The sequence below is a fragment of the Nelumbo nucifera genome, chromosome 2 (assembly GCF_055504915.1).
Source record: "Nelumbo nucifera cultivar China Antique chromosome 2, China Antique-T2T, whole genome shotgun sequence".
Classification (NCBI taxonomy): domain Eukaryota; kingdom Viridiplantae; phylum Streptophyta; class Magnoliopsida; order Proteales; family Nelumbonaceae; genus Nelumbo; species Nelumbo nucifera.
Window position 1 is genome coordinate 7,180,316 of NC_142650.1, and position 21,960 is coordinate 7,202,275.

Here is a 21,960-nt window from a genome sequence, read left to right on the forward strand (position 1 = left end):
TTCATAATCAATTTCTAAGACTCAAGTTTGAAAAGAGTATAAATGCAAATATGTACGGTGCAAATACATACAAGATAATAGAAAAATATAAGATTTTGCACTCTACGTATTTGCATTTGCACTCCTTCCAAACTGAGCTTAAGAGATCAGCTGACATGGCAAAAATTGTAGCAAACAAGCAACTTCTCTGATCTCTGAGAAATCAGTGAAATATCTCCCATGTTAATTTGGAAAAAAAAAATCCATGATATTTACCCCCTTTCCTACTCAAGCTGAGCAATGCTATCCATAGAACAAGATATAGGCCATATTCCGCAATATATACATATACCAAAATAAAATAATATAAAATGGCATCCAGCTCTTTTGTCTTGTATAGCTGACGTACAATCTCTGACCTCAGCAAAATGACATCAAACCTACTGGCGGCTACTTCCCTCATGCTCATATTTTAAATCCAATCACACAAAAGAACAGTTCTAAACACATCAAAATATGTTTAATTTGGAAAATTATTCATTAACCAACGTCGAGTCACCACTGGTGCCAGACTGGATAAGGAAGAGTAATCTAATTACAATATTAGGAATTACGACTTCTATAAATTAACTCAATGCTTACCACAGGGGAAGGAAAAGAACATCTGAGGTTCTCTTCTCAGGAGAGATGATGCCGGCGTCCAGCATCCATTTGCCAGAATTCATAAGGCCATCTTGGCTGGTCCCCGGCATCATCCTCCTGTGTAGAGAACCTGGCATGACAATTTATCAAGCATAAGATCAAAGAATAATGAAAAGGGTACTGAGGTTTTAGCTCAATGCTCTACTCTGCTGCGTTCTTTGTTCTTTCTTACCTTTTCTTTGGGCAGGTATGCTGGGATTGGACTCACAAGCTCAAGGTGGACAATCAAATCCATTAACTCGTGTTTTTCTACCAAACCCTCCACAGGTTAAACTCAGGTAAAAATGCATGCTTGAAAAATCTGAGGCACAAGGATGTTTTATGAATGTATTATGTAATTCTGATAACCTATCAATAGAAAAGGGAAGAGAAAATGGAACTCTGGTATATTAATTCTAGTGAAATACAACCCTGCACTCATAATGAACAAAACCAATCTTACAATTGACTAACCTCAAGTTGGATTTGATTTGCAGAGGACGATCTCAAATGCATACATGTGAGCAAGCTGGGAGCCTAGAGGGTTCACTGGAAAAACCACCGATAGATTTCCCAGGCAATCGTATCTAGTCATCAAGCCCATTATCCAACCCAAAATGGAATGGCATCAATTTCATCTTCCTTCTCAACAAGCTTTGGCCCCTGACCATTGGGTACCCCCCCCCCCCAATGGCCTGCAACCAAGTAAGTTCTACACAAATGATATTGAATTGAAGTGATCTTTGAATGGCTATCATATGCTATTATATCTCAAGTCTTAGTCTTCAATGTTTGTGCAGCACAAATAATATCCCTCTGAAAACAAATCTTCAAAGTTTGAGTGCAAAATTTCTTCATGTGTGTGTATTATAAAAGGACCAATACCGCCCAAAAGTAAGGTGTTCTATTGGGAAGTGGCTTATATGAAAACCAATACTTGTGAAATACTACAGAAAAGCTGGTGCCTCTCCTTGGGGACCTTGTACTATTTATCATTGCCGATTAATAAATTTCATTCAATTATCAAAAAAAAAACAAAATACTACAAAAAAACAGAACAGATTGGTGTCTTTCTCCAAATATCTGTCTTCTATGCAAAGCAAGTGGTGAAACTATTTGCCAAATAATTCCAGGAAACAGTGAAGAATCTATGATAGAGGGGTGCTAGGGCAACAGATGCAAGAATAGGAACAAGAACACCATAAGTAGGGGCTTGAGCCTTCAGGGTGGGTCCATTCAAATTTTGACAGAAGCCCTACCTGAGCTCACCCAAGTTGTACCTCTAACCATAAGGAGGACTTAATGGAACATATAGTGATTCAAACAGCTTATTGGCTTAAAACATTGTCCCACTTTTGATCCATTTTCAGTTCATGATTTCTCAAGGGGCTGGATCAGCATAGCTACATCATCTTTGACAATAACATCCAGGGCTTACTCTTGGAAGCCTCCTAACCTGAACCAACTCAATTTGAAATTTGATAGAAGTAGTTTGGGCATGTCTAGTAAAACTGCTATTGGCAGAGTGATTTGAGATGGAAGGTAATTGTGGCACTTTACTGAGGTCCAATAGAACAAGGAGTTACACTAAAGGCTGAGATGATGGCTCTCTGCCATGCTTTAAAGTTGGCATCCTCACTAAACCTCATTGACATCTTGGTAGGAGACTCCAGCACAACTGTGAACTGTTTGTCAGATAAATCCAGGTCTGTGGAGATACAGAAATATTCTAAGAGACCTAAGGATCTCTGCCATGCTTTAGAGTTGGCATCCTCACAAAACCTCATTGACATCTTGATAGGAGACTCCAGCACAACTGTGAACTGTTTGTCAGACAGTAATCCAGGTCTGTGGAGATACAGAAACATTGTAAGAGACCTAAGGAGAATGCTAGAGGAGCTGAGAGCTCAAATACAGTGGATCCCAAGGGAAGCAAACAGCCTGGCAAATTTGTTAGCTAAGCAAGGGGTGAACAGATCAAATATGTTCTGGGAGTCACTAATGAAGGTCTAATGGATTGGTATGTAGAACAAATGGGTATACTTAGGTTGTAGTAGGGGCTGCCTGGATTATGTAAGCTTGCTTTCAGTACACATAACATTTTTTATCTTAATCAATAAAATTAACAGGTAGCCATAAAAAAAAATTAAAAAAATCAGCTACTAATAATAATGCAACATTTTCATTCTATAAAATTGTTTCATTGATGTGACTTCAATACACTACATCCTGTAGGATTCTTATATTCAATTTTTCACCATGCCCCCCATTTGGGAGTGCTAATTGAATAAATAAGTGCTTATAGGATAAGTGCCATGAGTTTTTGGTGAAAAAATGTTTTCTTTTAAATGGGGGAAATATAGGCATTTTAAAATTATGTGATGGGCCAAAAACGCAATAAGCACTTTTTTCAAAAAGCACTTGGGAAAAAAAGGCAAAATTTTTAGCTTATTCAAAATGAGCTTATTTCCTGAAAAAGCACTTATTCAGGCTTATTTCCAAACGCAACTAAGTGCTTATATATGTGGTCCTGACCTAAAATAAGAACTTATTCCAATACGTGCTTAAAAATAAGCACACCCAGACAGGGGCTATATGATTCAACAATTCCTTATAGTGAAGCATATACCTAGATATTTGTACTACATTTTACTCCAAAGGTGCACCCATTACAATATATTTTGTTGGCAAGTTAAGTTCAACCATCCAGTTTCAGGAGTCCTAAATAGAACTATAGGAGAAAACGGGTCATATAAGCTGCAATTACCACAATGAACATTCAATAGAAATTGTTCAACATTTAGAAATCCCAAATTAACTGGGACATGCTTTTTCATCCATTTTACTCCAAAGGTAAAATAGTGAAATGGTAATCCCAACACAATGGAAACTTGAAAAAGTGTTACTAACGGTTAATGACTGAAGCATGGACATTTTGAAATGGGTGCCACACCCATATCAGACACACATGGACATTGACATAGCATGACACTTAATGGAACTCTTCTCTTTGTCACATTTTTAATATGTGACTAAAGAACCTCAAACTCTTCAGGTAAAATCTGGACTTGAATGATTAATTCATAACTTTAAAATCTTTTACAGTGACTAACTGACTGTGTACCAAAAGTTATTTTACATTATTTCCACAAAATATTTCTGTGGAGCTAAACCATTGCTACTTTCAATTGAAATGAGCTTTAATTGAACAGTCTGTGCTCGAGTTAGATTAGCTTGATTCAAGTTCGACTTGAAAGCCCATGAACCTAGCTCAATTAATGTGGAAACAATCTCTTTGTATGTACAGGGATAGTAAGGCTGCATACATCTATCCCCTTCCCATACCCCACATTGGCGGGCGCCTTGTGTATTGGGCTCCCCTTTTTTATATTATATATAATAAATATATCAGTTTTTCGAGCTTTTGATCCAAACTTGAACTCATCGAATATTTAGTTGAACCAAGCCAAGATATGCCAAAGTTTGACTTAGCTTAGTTTGATTACAGCCCCTACTCCCACTTTCTCCAATGTGACCAGATTATGTTGTGCATTCAATTAATATCTGCTCCATTTCAAGCACTCTCCATTTACTCCATGGGCTAAAAGGCCACAAGAGAGTTGGCAGATACAAGGACCCATTAGAAATCAGCTTGCAATCTCTAAGCCAAGTGTTGATGATTGAGACTCCAAGGCCCCTTGATTTCCCCTTAGACACATAATAAGAGGCAAAGATAACTCCACTCCTCATACAAAGTTACAAACTAAGTACTCTAATAGATCTGATATTACATTGAAGTATAGTTTTCAAGGTGCCAAGACGAAGCTAGGCAACGGGGGGTGCCTTGTTGCCTAGTCACCTAGGCAATGAAATTTTTACATGGAAGCCATGGACCCTGGGGTAATTCCCTAGGCTCCATAGCAATAAGTAGCCATCTTCCATTAATAATTATCTATAAACTTCATAAAAAAGTATAGGCTTCACATTAAAACATAAGAAATCATCATATTTATGAGAAGAAAAAGAAGAAAGAAAAAGAAATTTCAGAAAATAAAGGGGCTTATCCCCTATTTTTGTCTAGGAGATGAATATGTTGATTGGACAGAATTTTAAGTCTTCCTTGCTTATTGTTTGAGGTTTTGAAGTATTTGAGGGTTCAAGGAACATACACTAACATGTGTGTTGATTAAACCCTAAAAAATAAGAAAATAATAAAAAGAAACTAGTATATAAAACCCACAAAATGAATATTTTAGTTTAATAATATCTATTTAACTATTATAATATAAAAAAAAAACAAAGAACATAAAGGTGTTTCATAGTGGCATGTACAAAATAGGTAGGCGATTAAGCGAAGTAACCATCAATGGTGCCTTGTTGCCTAGGTATCACCTAGATGGGAACCTATGCATCGCCTTGGCAGCTATGCATTGAAGTCCATGTTTATACATTTTCTACCTAAGATATAATCCCATTCCTTATATAAACTAAATGCCCCAACAAAAGTACAAGCTAACCTGAAATAGCAAGAGCCATGTGCATTTCACTTCTTGCATACCTAGGCACAGTGAAACTCTGTCATCGAATTACCCTGATCTTGGGATACATGCGAATGAGCTGTTTACTAGAAACCAAATCTCTGGCATCTGTCAAATAGTGAGCTGATGATCTAACAGACAAAAACTACCAGAATCCCCAAGTAGCCAAGCAATAACCACTAAGAGTCTCCCTCAATCCATACTTTCTCAATACACAACAAACACGACTTTTTTTTATAGTAAATAAAATTTCATTAAAACAAGGAAAATTCAATATGACCTTTTTTACTTCCTTGGTTCGATAATTCATAACAAGGAATAGATTGAGATGGATGAGTGGAAAAAAACTTGAGTGGATAGGATCAGAAATGAAATCATTCATAGGAACTTAGGAGTAGCTCCAATAGGTGATAAAATGAGAGAAAGTGGAATAAGATGGTTTGTTATGCATAGAAGACCATCAACAACACCCATAAGAAGAAGTGACTTGTTACAAGTTGAGGGGCTAAATGACAAGGGGTAGACCAAAAAAGGACATTGGTAGAAGTAGTAAAAAATGGTTCAAATGCCAATAATTTAGGATATGGCCTTAAACAGAACAAACTAGCGAAACAAGATTCATGTAACCAACCCCATATAGTTGGGATAAGGCTTGGATGATGATGATGATGAAGTAAAAAGGGGGAGAGAGAGAGAGAGAGTAGAGGTGGTGATAACAGATAAGGCATAAAAAAAGAGAAAACTAACCATCATATCCATCCCCCCCCCCAAACTCAGAACAATCACTATATTAACTGAGAAAGTATACAAGTATGGTCCTCTGTACACAGTATTTTCTACAGAAAACCCCTTTAAGGACCCCCAAAAAAATTAATATTCAAAAAAGAAGATGAGAGATCATCAGTACTGAAACATGTAAGAGTTGACAGCCAAGATCTTAACATGTCCACTGCAAATTGATCACCACCTCCTCTGGACTAGATTTTTGCTCAAAAATTCTACTATTCCTTTCAGACTATAATGCCCCACGCACTGCTAGAGGAACCGCCTCCCAACAAGCTTTCCCTTTCTTGTCATTCCATGAATCCTCCACCCAGCTAATAGGCCCTTCACAGAGATTGGGAAACACCCAATAGCTGGAACAGATATTTCTTCAAACTTTCATCTACCCTTTTTCCATTCTCCCCCTCCACTTTCCACTTTAGCATAACCAACTTTGCCCCCATTCCAAACTACAAATGCCATCCCCCTTTATGTATGGTATACTATGTTCTTTCTCTCAATACACGATAAGAACAGGTGAATTCATGGCCATGGTTAAGAAAAGCAACCTTAGCCTAAATGGAGTTCCTATGCAACCATGCCCAATAAGATCAGAACACATATGACAATACCTCCTACCAAAAAAAACATTAATTCTCTAAGCTCCTTTAGAAGCAGATAGTCCTGGGTTCCCAAGAGAGAAACCATCATCATGGTATATAGGAATACAAAGATTACTTCAAACCTTGTAGTGAAAAATGCAAGACAGTAAAATTTTTTCATTATTTACATTGTATTTGTAACATATTATATGTTACCCGGATACGGCAAGGACATGGCTAGATACAATACCAGATACGAAATTTACATTAAAAACTGTAGTATCTGATATGATACAACATCCCTGTACACGTAACTAGATATCATAGCCTCAGAAGCTTGTAATTGAAATCAGTTTTCACCAATATGAAAAAATTACATCATCATCGTCATCATCCAAGCCATATCCCAACTAAAAGGGATCGCATACATGAATCCTTTCACCATTCCGTTCTGAATACCATATCCATTGTTAAATTATTTGTGATTAAGCCATTTCTTACTACTTCGACCATGTCCCTTTTTTATCTACTCCTGCCCCTTCTAGCCCCTTCAACTTGCAACAGTTCACTTCTTCTCATGGGTGCTGGTCTAAGGTCTTCTACGCATGTGACTAAATCCTTTTAGTATACCTTCCTCTCATTTTATCACCTATTGGAGCTACTCCTAGATTCCTTTGAATGGCTTTGTTTCTGGCCCTATCCTTTCTAGTTTTTCTACTCATCCATCTCAGCATATTCATTTCTTCCACACTGATTTTTTGGACATGTTGGACATGTTGTTGCCCAACACTCTGCTTCATATATAGTGTTGGTAAAACACTCACCATGCAAAACATGCAGTAAGGCCTTTGTTCCAGTTCTCCTGTTGCTATGCTTGTAAGATACCAGGCTACATCAAGCAACTGTAATACAAACAGATCCTATACAATTCTCCTTCTCTCAATAACTTAAACAGCGGGAAAAAATGACAGACCCAAAAAGATGAATGTAAACAGTACAGATGAGTATCCCAACTTCATAACAACTATAGGCAATAGTGGCATAATACAAATAATTGGAAAAATCCATCCACAAAGTCAAAGGTTGAGTTAATAATCCTGTTTTTTATGCAAAGATAATGTGCTTTGAATGCTACAGCACCAAAAATACAGGCAACTAAAGAAGATCCAAGTTCAACTCAACTAAAGCCTTTTTCACAGCTAATTAGACCCAGGTAGTAACTGCAAACTGTTTTTAGGGGTGAGTCTGGGGGGAGAGGGGAAACATAATTTATTTGGAGAAGAGGACAAAGATACCGGTATGCAATAGCAGATTTTAAATCAGCTCCAGCACTATAAGCTAAAGAATCCAAAGCTGCTTCCTCTTTGTCGATCGCCATATCTTTCAGCAGAAAAAGTATCACCATCATCAGTAACACCATGTCTACGTAGACGCTTGGCACGTATTAATGCTTCTCTTCCTTTGCCAAACCGCACACTGTCGTCTTCGATGTGCGGCAACATTTCCAACTGGAAACCAATAAGTAAATAATTAGATGGAATTTTACGTTTTTCATTGGTAAGATGTGATTTAACGTTTTAACTAGGAAAAAAAATGAAACGTTTTGACTCGTACTACTCTTAATTTCTTGCATAAAACATGTTGTACTGAACGTATAAGCATATCACAGGATTTCTTGATGAACTCAATCCCATTTAAATAATTTATTTCTTTTAATTGATCAATTAATTAAAGGAACGATGGCTATGAACTACCAAGCTTAGAAGTTAGAACCCTTCTAAAGAGGCAACAAGACTCGTATTAAAAGAATTAAAGAAGCAAAAAAGTTGATGATATTCCAGGTTTACATGCCCATAGACTTGTTAGGCCGTCTTCTGTGCCAAGGGGAACTTTCATCCGCCATTTTCGATCACCAAATATCACTCTTTGTGTGCTTTGGGGCCTTTCATTTTAGATAACAAACCCAGTGCAACGAATTAAGAAATGTAGTTCGGTTTTGAAGAAAAGAAAAGAAACAATTTACACTGCTTCAGAGGCGACAACCCGATGTGTGTCAATCCGGACGCGCAAAAAACCGCCGCTGTGATGACAGGTTACGGATAGAAGATAGAATAAAAATAAGGGAAATTTCACTTTTAGAACTTTAGGGTAATGTCAAGTTAGTACCCGAACTTTTAATCATGTTGTAACTGTATCTAAACTTTAAAAAAGTTTCAATTTGGCCTCTGCCATTAACTTTAAAAACTTTAAACCATCTCTAATTATAATTAACTGTAATCTATCAGAAGTATTAAATTTGTTCCTTATCATATGATTGCATCTTTATATCTTATTTTCTTGTTGATAAATTACATGTTGGAGTGTTTAAGTACACTAATCAGATTTTACACAACTTATCAATTATCAATTTAGATAATCAACTAATTTATAGTTTACCACTGATTACCATTTCATCTCTATTTGTTTTCTATTCTTGTAGATATTACCACTTTTAGGTATTCATTTAGGTTTAACTTTATTTAATATTTTATTTTTATTTTCTTCTACTATTCTATGATAATAGTCTACTGTTTAATAATATTATTTTTGAATTTTGTTAATAGGTATCGTAGAGAATAATGCTGGACAGTATCAGGTATCATGTTCTTATGATCATTGCAGGCTTTTTATTTATGAAGTGAAAAGTAGGACTGCTATGGACCTGTAGTAGCTGCTTAACATCTTTGCTTTTTAGGCTTTAATTCATAGTGAAACTTTTGGCTCTATTATTTTTGGCTGTATTTGGTTGCAGTGCAAACTTATTTGCATTAGTACAAATGCATGAGAGTGCAAATGTAAAAAAAAATGTGAATTCTTGTTTAATTTTGTTTTTTATTTTACTTTATTCTGCTTCATGTCTTAAATTACTTCATTTGTAATGCAATCAAACAAAATAAATTAAAATTTGAAACAAAAATAGATCAGAATTTACACTTAAATCATCTGCACTGTCACAGTTTTACATTAATGCAATTTTTTTTTTGCATTGCAACCAAACACAGCCTTAGGTTCCGATGCTTTAGCATTGTTTTAGGTCATTTGGTGAAAGAAAAAGCTTCACCAAAATGTCAAGACTATAAAACCTTGCAAAATAGGTTTTGTGAGGTCCACCAAAAGAAAATGGTGTACATAGTAAATTCCCATTCACCATGAAGTTAGTAATGGACCTCTTTCATCCCCAAAGAATGCAACAATCGATAGTCTTTTCGCCCGTGTTTAGCAGTTAGCACGCCCCCCTCCCCTAGTACATTTCATTAACACAAAGGAGAGCAACAAGCAGAAAAAATCACCAACAAGAGCTAAAGACAAAAACAAGTTATAATAAGAACCTTGAGTTATTTGGGTCATTAACACAAGTGACCCAATGGTCCATGACATCAAGCTTTATTTTATAAAACCGAAGGCCAAACAAGACCGGGGTAACATGTCTCAATAAACCACAATAGCAAATGAAAATTAACTCTTAATGGAGCTTATTAAGGTCAAAGAAGGAAGAACTACCGAACAAGGAGCTCGCTTCATTTGCTATCCAGTCAGCCACTTGATTCACTTCTTTGAATAAATGTTCATAACGAATGCCTTTTTTGAATATAAGCCTATAACGAATGCCTTTTTTGAACTTGTCCTTTTTAACTCCAAACAGTATTTGATGATGTTCCTCAGGGTGACCTAACCTTTACACACAATATGACGAGCTTTTAATAACCTTCGATGACAACCAGAGACTCCATGAAATTTGCTGTCAGGTTATGAGCCTCTCAAGTTGTCCAAGCTTCTGTCTCATTAATTGTGGTGATGCCTAAAGAGTAACCTTTATAGTCCAAAATTCTGCCAAGATGGTTTCTAGCTACTGCCGCCATTGAACACCAACCATTCTTGGGAGGCATCAAAATTCATTTTAATGCAACCCGAGTCCGGGTACCACCTAATGAGATTCCAAGTCTTATCAACCTTCTTACAGCTTCGACTGTCTCTCAATTTACCAAACTCCAACCATGAGTTTAAAGCTCTATCCATTACTACATGAGGAGGGGTCGACTTATTATTAATGACCTTTTGGTTTCAGTTTTTCCAGATGTACCAAAGAAAGTGAACACATTTTTCTTTTTTCAAACGAATTTAAATCACTGATCCTCACCCACCAATCGAAGAGAGATGATTCATGCTCATGTGGGCCTTCTATTAAGTGATTAGCCAACAACCATACTTGTTTAGGTACCACTAGGGGTGTATTCGAGCCGAGCCAACAACCATAATGTTAGGCTCGGCTCCAGTTAGACTACAAGCTAAGTTTTTTTTCTAAAAAATAAAAATTATACATATAAAAATATTTTTTTTTACATACAAATAAATTAAGAATTATAAAAATTATTTATTATTATACATAAAAAGTAAAAATATTATTATATATAATAAAAGCTATTCTATATATATATATATATATATATATATATGTATATGTATATAATAAAAAATATCCATTTATTATACTAGGCTCATGAGCCTCATGAGTCGAGCTTCACTAGGCTCGGACTCGGCTTGATTAGAAAACGAGCCTATATATCAAGCTCAAGCTCAGCTCGAAGCTCGATTTAAATTGAGCTGAGCTAAATTCGAATAGCTCGTGGCCACCCCTAGCTACCACACAATTTCTAAAAATGTGGTCGAGGTCCTCAACTTCCCCATAGAAATTATATCTCGGATCAACATTAAAGCCTCTAGAATTGAGGAAAGTTTTCAATGGAAGCTTATTTTCAATAATAGAAAAAGAAAACCCCTCAATTATGGGGGACAATTAATGTTCCAGACCATAGATATCCAATTCAAAACATTTCCCCTACTCATTGCCACTTTTTGTCAATGTTTGGATGGTTGATCAAAAAAATTAGATGATACTTGAAGGGCATTTGTGTCTTTTTCAGATGTTACTTAACAGTAAGTTAAAGTAGGTAATGCATTGATATGTTTTCAAAGTTTGGGTATTGAATTGTTGTATTTTAAAGTTTGGGGACCAAAGTGGCGCTAGGCTCAAATACAGTCTACTAATCAGGAATTTTCCCAAAATAAAAAAAAGTGAATTTAACATACCTATTTTCATTATTTTGATGTATTATTTTTTTCATCCTAGAAATCCTGGAAAGGATATTGATGAAGGAAGATTTAGCCCGACCTCGCAAATCGCGCCACGTGGCAAAAAACAAGTAGTTCGGCACTTAAAACAGCGTGCCGAGGGTACAAAACACCAAAGGGGAGAGACCAGCGGTCCGAACTCCCTAAAAGAGGAGCCTGAACTCCCCTTGAGGAGCGACTCCCTAAGAGGAGCCCGAACTCCCTACAAGGGGCCCGAGCTCCCTACTTAGAGCTCGAACTCCCTACGAGGAACCCGAACTCCCTACTTAGAGCCCGAACTCCCTACGAGGAGCCCGAACTCTCCCTTTGGCCCTGTCACACAAAGCAGAAACCCGAACTGGCCCGTCTCATGACAGTTCGGGACACCCCCCTATCCGAACTCAAGACTTCGCCTCGCGCACTGCTCCAGGCACTTCGCCTCCAGAGCATTGAATTGGACGAACCACACCGTACCTGACACCGAAGGAGTCCGTATCCAGGGGCAGTGCGCCTGACTAACTTGGGATCTGACGCTTGACGGCCGCAATTCAACGGCCACCTGCCACCGTCACCTGCCATCACCATCTCTAGTTATAGAGATGGCTCCGACAAAAAGAGCAGTGATGGTTCTGCCCCAGCAGAGGCAACAACGCCCGAACTGGCAGAAGCACGGAAATAATCATTCCCGACCTGACAGAAGTCTAGGAGTAAGTGTGCGAGGTGGTTATAAAAGGCTCTCCACTCCCCCAAAGAGGAGGTATGCAAACTTTGCGCTATCTGGTTTTGTCTTGCCTTTGAAGGATTCTAACTTAAGCTTCGGAGCCTTTACACCGGGTTCTCCCCGGAGCTTCCTCATCCCCTCCGTTTCAGGTTCCCCGCTACTCAGCTCAAAGGCAAGGTCGTTGACAGCTAAGACCGGCCGGATTGCGCATCATCAATTGGCGTCGTCTGTGGGATCGCTTCAAAAAGCCTCCCTCCAAACTCTCATAACCCCTTTTCTTCAAAAAACCCAACACTCATGGCCTCCTCCAGCAACGCCGGACGTGGCACGGAGACAAACAATACCGGGGAACAACTTCAAGTCCCCGTGGTGTGTGTTGGACAGTTCACCATCCCCCTTTCGGTGGATGGGATCCCCAGCTTGAATGCGCCACAAGCAGTGGCGCCCGTAAACCTTCTTGCCACGAGCATCCCCTTTCCTCCCCCTATTGAGGCAACCTTTACTGAACCGACTGTCGTCCCCCTGGCAGCCAGCCAAAACCGGTTGGACGACCTGATGCAGTGCATGCGGGCAATGCAAGCCCAAATGCAACACCAGCTTCACCAGCACCAAGTGCTGCACAACATCTCCCAGTATCACTATCAACAGTAGTTCCCCCAACTGCCACTAAATCAACCACTACTTCCACCTCACCACCCTGCTTCGAGGCCGGTCAAGGCCTCCCCGCAGGATGGACGCCCCCACCAAGGAAAGGCCTCTTGGCCCCAGAACCCCCCTAACAGCCAGGCTTCGTCCCCAAGCCGAAGAGAGAAAAAGATCATCCCCGCCTCGCAGCTCGCAGGCGGGTCGGGAACCTCGCCCGCGAGATCGGCACCTCGGCGCTCCAAGCCCGAGTTCCCGCTCACGGAAAACCGATTCGGCGCCCTGGCGGCAGACTACCAGCATTCCGGGCCCATCGAGCTCGGCAACACGGAGGCCAGCAGTGCCAGTACAAGGCCCACTCAACAACGACGGCGCCGGTGAAGTCGCTGAACCGCCACCCGTGTCTTGTCAGAGCTCAGAGGCAAAGAAGAGACGAGCTCGGACGAGGTAGGAGCTGCCCCGATTCTCTCAGTTCCTTCCCCCCTCGCATCAGAACTCCTGGCGGTCCCCTTGCCCAGAGATTTCAAGCTCCCACCTCTGGACAAGTATGACGGGTCCTTCAACCCCAACGACCACGTTGACGCTTTCCAGTCCCAAATGCACCTCGCCAGGGCCAGCGAATCGTGCATGTGCGTGGCCTTCACCACCACCTTCAGGGGGGTAGCCCGCACTTGGTACAGGAACCTGGCCCCCGGGTCGATAAAGTGCTGGGCCCAGTTCGTGCAGATCTTCACCGCACACTTTGTCACTAGCAAACGATGCCCCAGAATAGAGGAAAGCATCTTCGGAGTAGTCCAAAGGGAAGGAGAATCCATCCGGGGCTACATCAAGTGATTCAATAAAGCATGCTTGCAGATACCGCGGTTGGACCCCGCGGTGCAGCTCGCGGCGGCCAAAAGAGGGGTAACTTACAAAGAGTTCAAATGGCACATGGTAGCTAACCAGCCCGCAACCGTGGCCGAAATCCTCAAGCTCGTGGACAAGTTCATGAGAACAGATGAAGAAATCAACCAACGAACCGAAGGCGGGAACGAGAAAAGAAAGAGGGAATGCGAGCCCTCCAACCCAGTCGACCGAAAAAACCCGGCCCGGGAGCCAAAGCCAAACCAGTCGTTCCGAGCTCCCCTAGCAGTTCAGACGGATTACACGCCGTTAAACACAAGGCGGACCGAGATCTTAATGACAATCAAGGACGCCCCATATGTGAAGTGGCCACCTCGCCTAAAGGGAAATCTGAACGAGAGAAATAAGAATTTGTATTGTAGTTTCCATAGAGACCATGGTCATAGTACCGAGCAGTGTAATAATCTCCGGGACGAGATAGAGGGGCTCATCCGTCGCGGATACTTAAGAAATTTTGTACAACACAACAATAATAACAATATGGCAGGTCGGCAAGGGGAGCACGAAAAGGATGCCCCCGAATCTAGCAGCAGACCCGCCGAACCATTGCAGCGACAGCCTTCGGAAGAGAGGCCAGTTCGGGGAACCATCCATGTAATTGTGGGAGGATCGGTGGTAGCAGGGTGTACCTCGGCAGCAGCCCGGACTTCAGTTCGCGAAGCGGCCCTCGAGGAACGGAACCCCCCAAAAAGACCAAAGACTGAAGAACCAATCTTCTTCACGGAGGACGACGCGCGAGGGGTCCACTACCCCCACGATGACGCACTTGTCATTAAACTAAGGATCAGCGACTTTGAGGTCAGACGCGTACTCGTAGATTCGGGCAGCTCAGCGGACATCCTCTTTAAATCAGCATTTGACCAGCTATAGTTACAGAGGAGCGAGCTGAATCCCGCGAACACTCCTCTGGTGGGTTTCAGCGGAGAGGAAGTCAGGCCCTTTGGAAAAATAACAGTACCTATGGAAGTCGGCACATGGCCTTGTGCGGTCAGACTCAACCATGATTTCTTGGTGGTCACGACCCCCTCCCCATACAACGCCATAATAGGGCGGCCAATCACGCATATCCTACGGGCGGTGGTCTCCACCTACTATTTGGCCATGAAGTTCCCTAGATCGGTGCTTCCGTCGAGGAACCCTTACGAACCAAACTGGTGAGTTTTTTACTTCAAAATTTAGATATTTTTGCCTGGTCCGCGGCCGACATGCCCGGCATTAGCCCCGACCTGATAACTCACAAACTTAATACTGACCCTGTAGTCAGACCCGTTAGACAGAAGAAACGCAACTTAGCCCCAGAGCGCTGAAGGGCGGTCGACGAGGAGGTCGAGAAGCTCCTCGTAGCAGACTTCATAAGGGAAGTCCATTACCCGAGCTGGGTGGCCAACCCAGTGCTGGTAAAAAAGGCAAACGGCAAGTGGCGCATGTGCATCGACTACACCGACCTGAACCGAGCCTACCCAAAAGATTGCTTCCCCCTCCCCAGGATTGACCGCCTAGTGGACGCGACCTCGGGACATGAGTTGCTAAGCTTCCTGGATGCCTACTCGGGCTACAACCAAATCAGGATGGACCAGTCCGATGAGGAAAAAACCAGCTTCATAACCGAGTTCGGATTGTACTACTACAAGGTCATGCCCTTCAGATTAAAAAATGCCGGGGCGACCTTCCAAAGACTTGTAAATAGGCTATTTCGGCCCCTGATTGGCACGAAGATAGAATGTTATGTAGACGACATGGTCGTCAAGACACAGTTTTCACAAGAATTAATACAAGACTTAGATTCTGTCTTCCAAATCCTGCGTCAGTTTAGCATGGAATTGAACCCCAACAAATGTGTCTTCGGCGTCACCTCGGGCAAATTCCTAGGCTACATTGTCAATCGGCGCGGTATTGAGGCCAATCCGGACAAGATAAAAGCCATCCTAGATATGAGACCACCCCGGAAAGTAAAATAAGTTCAGAGGCTAAACGGCCGCATAGCCGCTCTAAGCCGCTTCATGTCCAAATCAGCAGACTGCTGCCTACCTTTCTTCAAAGCAATCAAAGGCAAAGGGTTCGAGTGGACCCAAGACTGCCAGCTCGCGTTTGACGAGCTAAAAGGTTACCTCGCTAGTGTGCCAACCCTAGCCCGGTCTGAGGAGGGCGAGGCCTTAGAACTGTACCTCTCGGCAAGCGACGAGGTGGTCAGTTCGGTACTAATAAAAGAAACAGACCGGGTCCAGCGACCCTTCTATTATGTTAGTAAAACTTTGCAGGGAGCAGAGACAAGGTACCAGCTAGCATACGCACTAGTGATAGCAGCTCGGAAACTCCGCCCGTACTTCCAGGCTCACACCGTCATCGTCCTGACTGACAAACCTCTGAGACAAGTTTTACTCAAACCCGAGGTTTCCGGTCGACTGACGAAATGGGCCATCGAACTCAGCGAGTACGACCTCCAGTACAAGCCAAGAACTGCTCTTAAGGCCTAAACTTTGCAGATTTTATCGCCGAGTGCACGTTTAGCCTCGAAGCCCCTGAGGCGGTCGAGCCCGAGATCCCCAGTTTGGGCGAGCTCGGAGCTCCCAAGCCAATAGAGTCTGAACCCCGTAGAGTAGCAGCCAGTGTAGCATCTCTCCTTGTTAGACCAAACGCGAACTGGGATGAGGAGCCCCGGATCCTTCACGTAGATGGCTCCTCGAACCAGCAAGGCAGCGGGGCTGGGATAGTGCTACGCGGCCCGAGCGGAACAAAGTTGGAATACACACTACGCTTTGAGTTCGTGGCATCCAACAACGAGGCGCTGATAGCCGGGCTGAACCTAGCACAAAAGGTCGGAGCAAAACACGTTGTTATCTGCAGTGATTCCCAGCTCGTGGTCAACCAAGTTACAGGCGAGTACGAAGCACGCGAGCTCACTCTGATTGCATACTTGGCAAAAGTAAAGGAGGCTCTGCTCAACTTCTAGTCACACTTCATCAGGCAAATCCCGAGGTCAGAGAACACTGAGGCCGATGCCCTGTCCCGGCTAGCCAGCACGAGTTACAACGCCATGAGAACCGTGTACATAGAGGACTTACCTCGGCCCAGCATTCTCGGTGAGGTAGAAAAGGTCGCTCCCGTCTTTGAAGCAGAGCCGAGCTGGATCGACCCACTCGCGAGCTTCCTGTTAGATGGAACCCTCCCTGCGGACCGCAATGCAGCCAAGAGGGTGCAGCGCCAGTCAGCCAGATACGTCTTAATAGACGAACGGTTGTACCGACGATCCTACACTCTCCCCTACATGCGATGCTTGCGACCTGCCGAAGCCAAGCTCGTACTCCGCGACACTCATGAAGGTCTGTGCGGCGGACACCTGGGGGGCAGAGCCCTCGCCCAAAAGGCACTTCGACAAGGGTACTACTGGCCAACGATGAAGGCAGAGGCCGTCGAGCTCGTCAGAAAATGCGACAAGTGTCAAAAGCATGCCAATATCCACCATTAGCCTGCTGCCGACCTCAAGTACCTCACCAGTCCATGGCCCTTTGCACAATGGGGCATCGACCTTCTGGTGCCATTCCCGCCAGCAACAGGTGGGAGAAAGTTCCTAGTGGTGGCAGTAGATTACTTCACAAAGTGGATAGAAGCCGAACCTCTGGCGGCAGTTACAGCCCGAAACATACATAACTTCTTTTGGAAGAACATAATATGTCGCTTCGGGCTACCCTGGATACTGATCTCCGACAACGGCAAACAGTTCGAGGATATCAAGTTCCAAGAATGGTGCCAAAGTATGGAAATTAGTCAGAACTTCATGTCGGTCGCACACCCGCAGGCAAACGGTCAAATAGAAGTAATGAATAGAGCCATCCTCCGCGGACTGAAAGCACGACTAGACCGAGCTAAAGGGTTGTGGGCGGACGAGCTACCAAGTGTTCTATGGGCCCACGGAACCATAGAAAAAACCGCCACAGGAGAGACCCCTTTTAACCTCACCGACGACACCGAAGCGGTAATCCCGGCGGAAATCGAAGTACCTACGCTGCGACTAGAAGCATACGACGAGCAGACAAACGAAGACGAGTTACGCACCAACCTCGACCTACTGGACGAGGTGAGAGACCTCGCGCACATCCGAACTGCGGCCTACCAGCAAAAGGTAGCTCGGTACTATAACGCCAGAGTAAAGAAGAGGAGCTTCCGCGTCGGCGACCTGGTTCTCCGTAAGATCATGGTACCCGAGCCCGGCATAGGAAAACTCGGACCAAATTGGGAAGGACCCTACAAAGTAAAGAAAGAACTCGGGGGGGCATACGAGCTCGAAACCTTAGAGGGAAAGCAAGTACCCCGAGCATGGAACATTGTCAACCTAAGGCGATACTACCTATAGACCGCCAAGCAAGGTGGATAAAGTCACCACCAAAACAGGCCGCGCGAGTGCGGTAGCCCGGACAGGAAACAGATCGAACATATGATCAGTTCGCCAAATATGCTCAGTTCGGGAGAAAGAACAACCAACACTTAAGTAAAAGTCATTCCATTCCAAAAGTAAGGTAGTACATAAAAAAAAAAATTTACAAGCCCGGAGCTATTTCTTCGTTATCAGAAGGCACTTCAACAATACCCGAAGGCCCCGCCTCTCCCTTGGAGTCTGGCTTGGCGTTGGCAGCATTGGCCATCTACTGAGTTATGCGCGAAGTAGATATGACACTAACATCGAGCTCGGGGTACGTATTTCGGATCATCCACCGGCTTAGTTTAAAACCCCTCCTATATGAATCCACCATCAGATCCTCAAAGCCCGGTGAAGCAATGTACTCATCGACGGCCTTCTTCTTGGCATCTTCGATACCTTGAGAAAAGATCTGCGTCCTCTCCCTGATGTCCTCCTGAAGATACTCGACCTGATGCTGCAGATCCAGCTTCAAATCCGCCATGTGCTTCACCACCACTCCCATGGCCTCAGCATCTCTTTGAGACCTCGCCTGCTTGATCCGTGGAAAACGAGCAGTCTCTTCGGCAGCACGAGCAGCCTCCTCGGCAGCGCGACGAGCCTCTTCGGCAGCTCGCGCTTGCCTCGAGCTCCTCTCCACCTGAGCTGCCAAGACGTGAATAGAAGAATTCACCTACCAAAAGGGACCGAGTGATCAAAAGAACCAGCAAAACAAAAAACCGAAGAGCTCTAAAGAAGGGAGAACACTTACCACCATGGCATGGGTAACGGCACGGCAGGCCACTTGGTGCAGAGGGAGATCAGTCCACGCCGCGACCTCCTCGGGAAAAATAGCCTCCTTACTCTTTTGAAGAGCATGGGTCGGCGATAACACACTCCTGAAATCCCCCGGGGCCCCCGAGCCCGAGGGCCCAGCTCGCGTATGAGCAGACCCGGAGTAAGCAGGAGCACCGGAGTATGTAGGAGCCCCTGTGTATGTAGTCTCAGCATAAGGGCCCCCTGCCGGCTCCTGCATTGGAGGGACCATCTTGGGCTCCCTGGGCAGATCTTCTGGCTGATAGTCCGGCACCTCGGGCTCCGCATCCCGGGGCATCTCGGCACGAGTTCGCTTGGCAACCCGCTTTCTCCTCTTCATGCCTTGAAACAAGTGCCCACCCCGGGTCCCCCGAGAATCCATCGCACCTGCGAAAAGAAGTTCGCCATCAGTAAAAGCAAGAAAGACAGCAAGATAAGAATCTCTAAGTGAAGAACCTATCCGAACTCAGGCCGACCGCAATGAGCTTGGCCTCCATCAGATACTGTTGACACTTCAGCCCAAGCCGCTTCCATTGCCGGAGGCCCTTCGCCGTCTCTTTGTCAAGCGTGACCCCGGAGTCAGGAGCAGCCATTCCCCACCCGGTTTGAAACGGCCACCCCAGCACACTTCGCACCCCGAAATAGTCCCGCTTCCATGCTGGCACCTTGTTGGGGAGCTCATGTAAAAGCTTAAAACCCGGGCGAGGAGACAGGTAGTAAGCCCGCCTACGCCCGGGGAGGGAACTTGCTTGCTTCTTAAGCATCAAGATTGAAGAAAAAATCTCCAAGTCCAACGGAAAGCTCTCTTCGCAAAATAAGGAGATTGTCCCCACCAAGTTTCGAATGGAATTCGAGTGAAGCTGGCCGACCATCACGCCGAAGTGGTTCAAGACTTCGACAAAGAGGGGATGGAAAGGCAATCGCAGCCCTGCGGCGAGCTGCTCCCGGAATATCGTGATCTCATCAGGACCGTGTTCCCAAGGAAAGCTACCCGAAGGTATGAAATAAGCGTACTCCCCGGGCAAGTTATAGTAGGAAATGAGGGATTGGAGCCCCTCGGGCGTCATGGTCGAAGGACCGAACTTGTCTAACATCTGACCCCAACGAGAGGTGGACGCCAAACTACCCAAAGCGCCTCGGCCTATGAGCTCGAACTCTTCCTCGAGCTCTACCTCCGGCTCGCTAGGGCTATCGGGGGATGCAACTCGGTTCGTAGAACCTGCATCAGACCCGTTGAAAAGACTATCTGAGCCATCCCAGCCAGACATCGGGGAGTAAGATGGGATCCAGGAAAGTACTCACCCGGACAAAGGCAGTAGACCACAGAAGCTCGGACGAGCGGAAGACCTTGAGGGCAAACTGAAAAAAACCTGAACGCGAACTGGATGCGATCAGAAACTCAGACGCGAGCTCGAGAGAAATACTGAAGTGACAACAACTGGGGTCCCCCCCGCTATTTATACCCACAGTGACCGAAAGGCAACGACTTAGATCAAAGCCAATCCGATGGCCCACAACTGCACTGACCGCACGTCCCCCGAGACCGAGACGTGATTGGTGCACGTCTTTCTGAAACTGACAGAGCGCCGACGCACATCTTTCGAAACTGACGGAATGCCAGCACACGTCTCTTCAGTAAAAATGGCAGCGGCACGTCTTTTTCAAATTTGAAAAGACGCTCGCTATTGCGCCCCCCAAGTGGTGCGCTTTTTTGAAAATTCGAAATAAAGCACGCGCCACCACATCTATCAGCGTTTAGGCAGGCCGGCGCGTTTCCCGCCTAATGGACGCTTGAAGAATCCCAAGGAGCCTTGACAACGCACCTCGCGCCGGCAGAACCAAGATTCAAAGTGCAGGGCAAATCTACCTGACACCTTGCAAACTCCTCGCGCCAGGGCAAGACCCTTAGCACGAGGAGTGGGGGGCAATTGATGAAGGAAGATTTGGCCCGACCAAGCAAATCGCGCCATGTGGCAAAAAACAAGTAGTTTGGCACTTAAAACAACGTACCGAGGGTACAAAACACCAAAGGGGAGAGACCAGCGGTCCGAACTCCCTAAAAGAGGAGCCCGAACTCCCCTCGAGGAGCGACTCCCTAAGAGGAGCCCGAACTCCCTACAAGGGGCCCGAGCTCCCTACTTAGAGCTCGAACTCCCTACGAGGAGCCTGAACTCCCTACTTAGAGCCCGAACTCCCTACTTAGAGCTCGAACTCCCTACGGGAAGCCTGAACTCTCCTTTTGGCCCCGTCAGACAAAGCAGAAACCCGAACTGGCCCGTCTCATGACAGTTCGGGACACCCCCCTATCCGAATTCAAGACTTCGCCTCGCGCACCGCTCCAGGCACTTCACCTCCAGAGCATTGAACTGGACGAACCACACCGTGCCTGACAACGAAGGAGTCCGTATCCAGGGGCGGCGCACCTGACTGACTTGGGATCTGACGCTTGACGGCCGCACTTCAACGGCCACCTGCCACCGTCACCTGCCATCGCCATCTCTAATTACAAAGACGGCTCCGACAAAAAGAGGAGTGACGGTTCTGCCCCAACAGAGGCAACGACGCCCGAACTGGCAGAAGCACGGAAGTAATCATTTCCGACCTGACAGAAGTCTAGGAGTAAGTGCGCGAGGTGGTTATAAAAGGCTCTCCACTCCCCCAAAGAGGAGGTATGCAAACTTTGCGCTATCTGGTTTTATCTTGCCTTTGAAGGATTCTAACTTAAGCTTCGGAGCCTTTACACCGGGTTCTCCCCGGAGCTTCCTCATCCCCTCC

At 44.5% G+C, this 21,960-nt stretch overlaps 2 long non-coding RNA genes across 5 annotated transcripts; one reads left to right on the plus strand and one right to left on the minus strand.

Moving 5' to 3' along the window:
* Nucleotides 1-207: 207 nt before the first annotated feature.
* On the plus strand, nucleotides 208-9,479 carry LOC104594788 (uncharacterized). Of its 3 annotated transcripts, none has more exons than XR_016082095.1 (3): nucleotides 208-959; nucleotides 1,158-1,365; nucleotides 1,461-7,433. It is a non-coding gene; the product is annotated as an uncharacterized LOC104594788 (long non-coding RNA). The 3 variants fall into 3 exon arrangements; XR_734790.3 differs by having other exon boundaries at nucleotides 215-798; nucleotides 869-959; nucleotides 1,158-7,433; XR_734791.3 differs by lacking the exon at nucleotides 1,461-7,433 and adding an exon at nucleotides 9,166-9,479 and having other exon boundaries at nucleotides 220-959.
* LOC104594787 (uncharacterized) lies at nucleotides 7,630-9,152 on the minus strand. Of its 2 annotated transcripts, none has more exons than XR_734788.3 (2): nucleotides 8,586-9,152; nucleotides 7,630-8,070 (listed from the first exon to the last, which is right to left on the minus strand). It is a non-coding gene; the product is annotated as an uncharacterized LOC104594787 (long non-coding RNA). The 2 variants fall into 2 exon arrangements; XR_016082096.1 differs by lacking the exon at nucleotides 8,586-9,152 and adding an exon at nucleotides 8,410-8,579.
* Nucleotides 9,480-21,960: the final 12,481 nt, after the last annotated feature.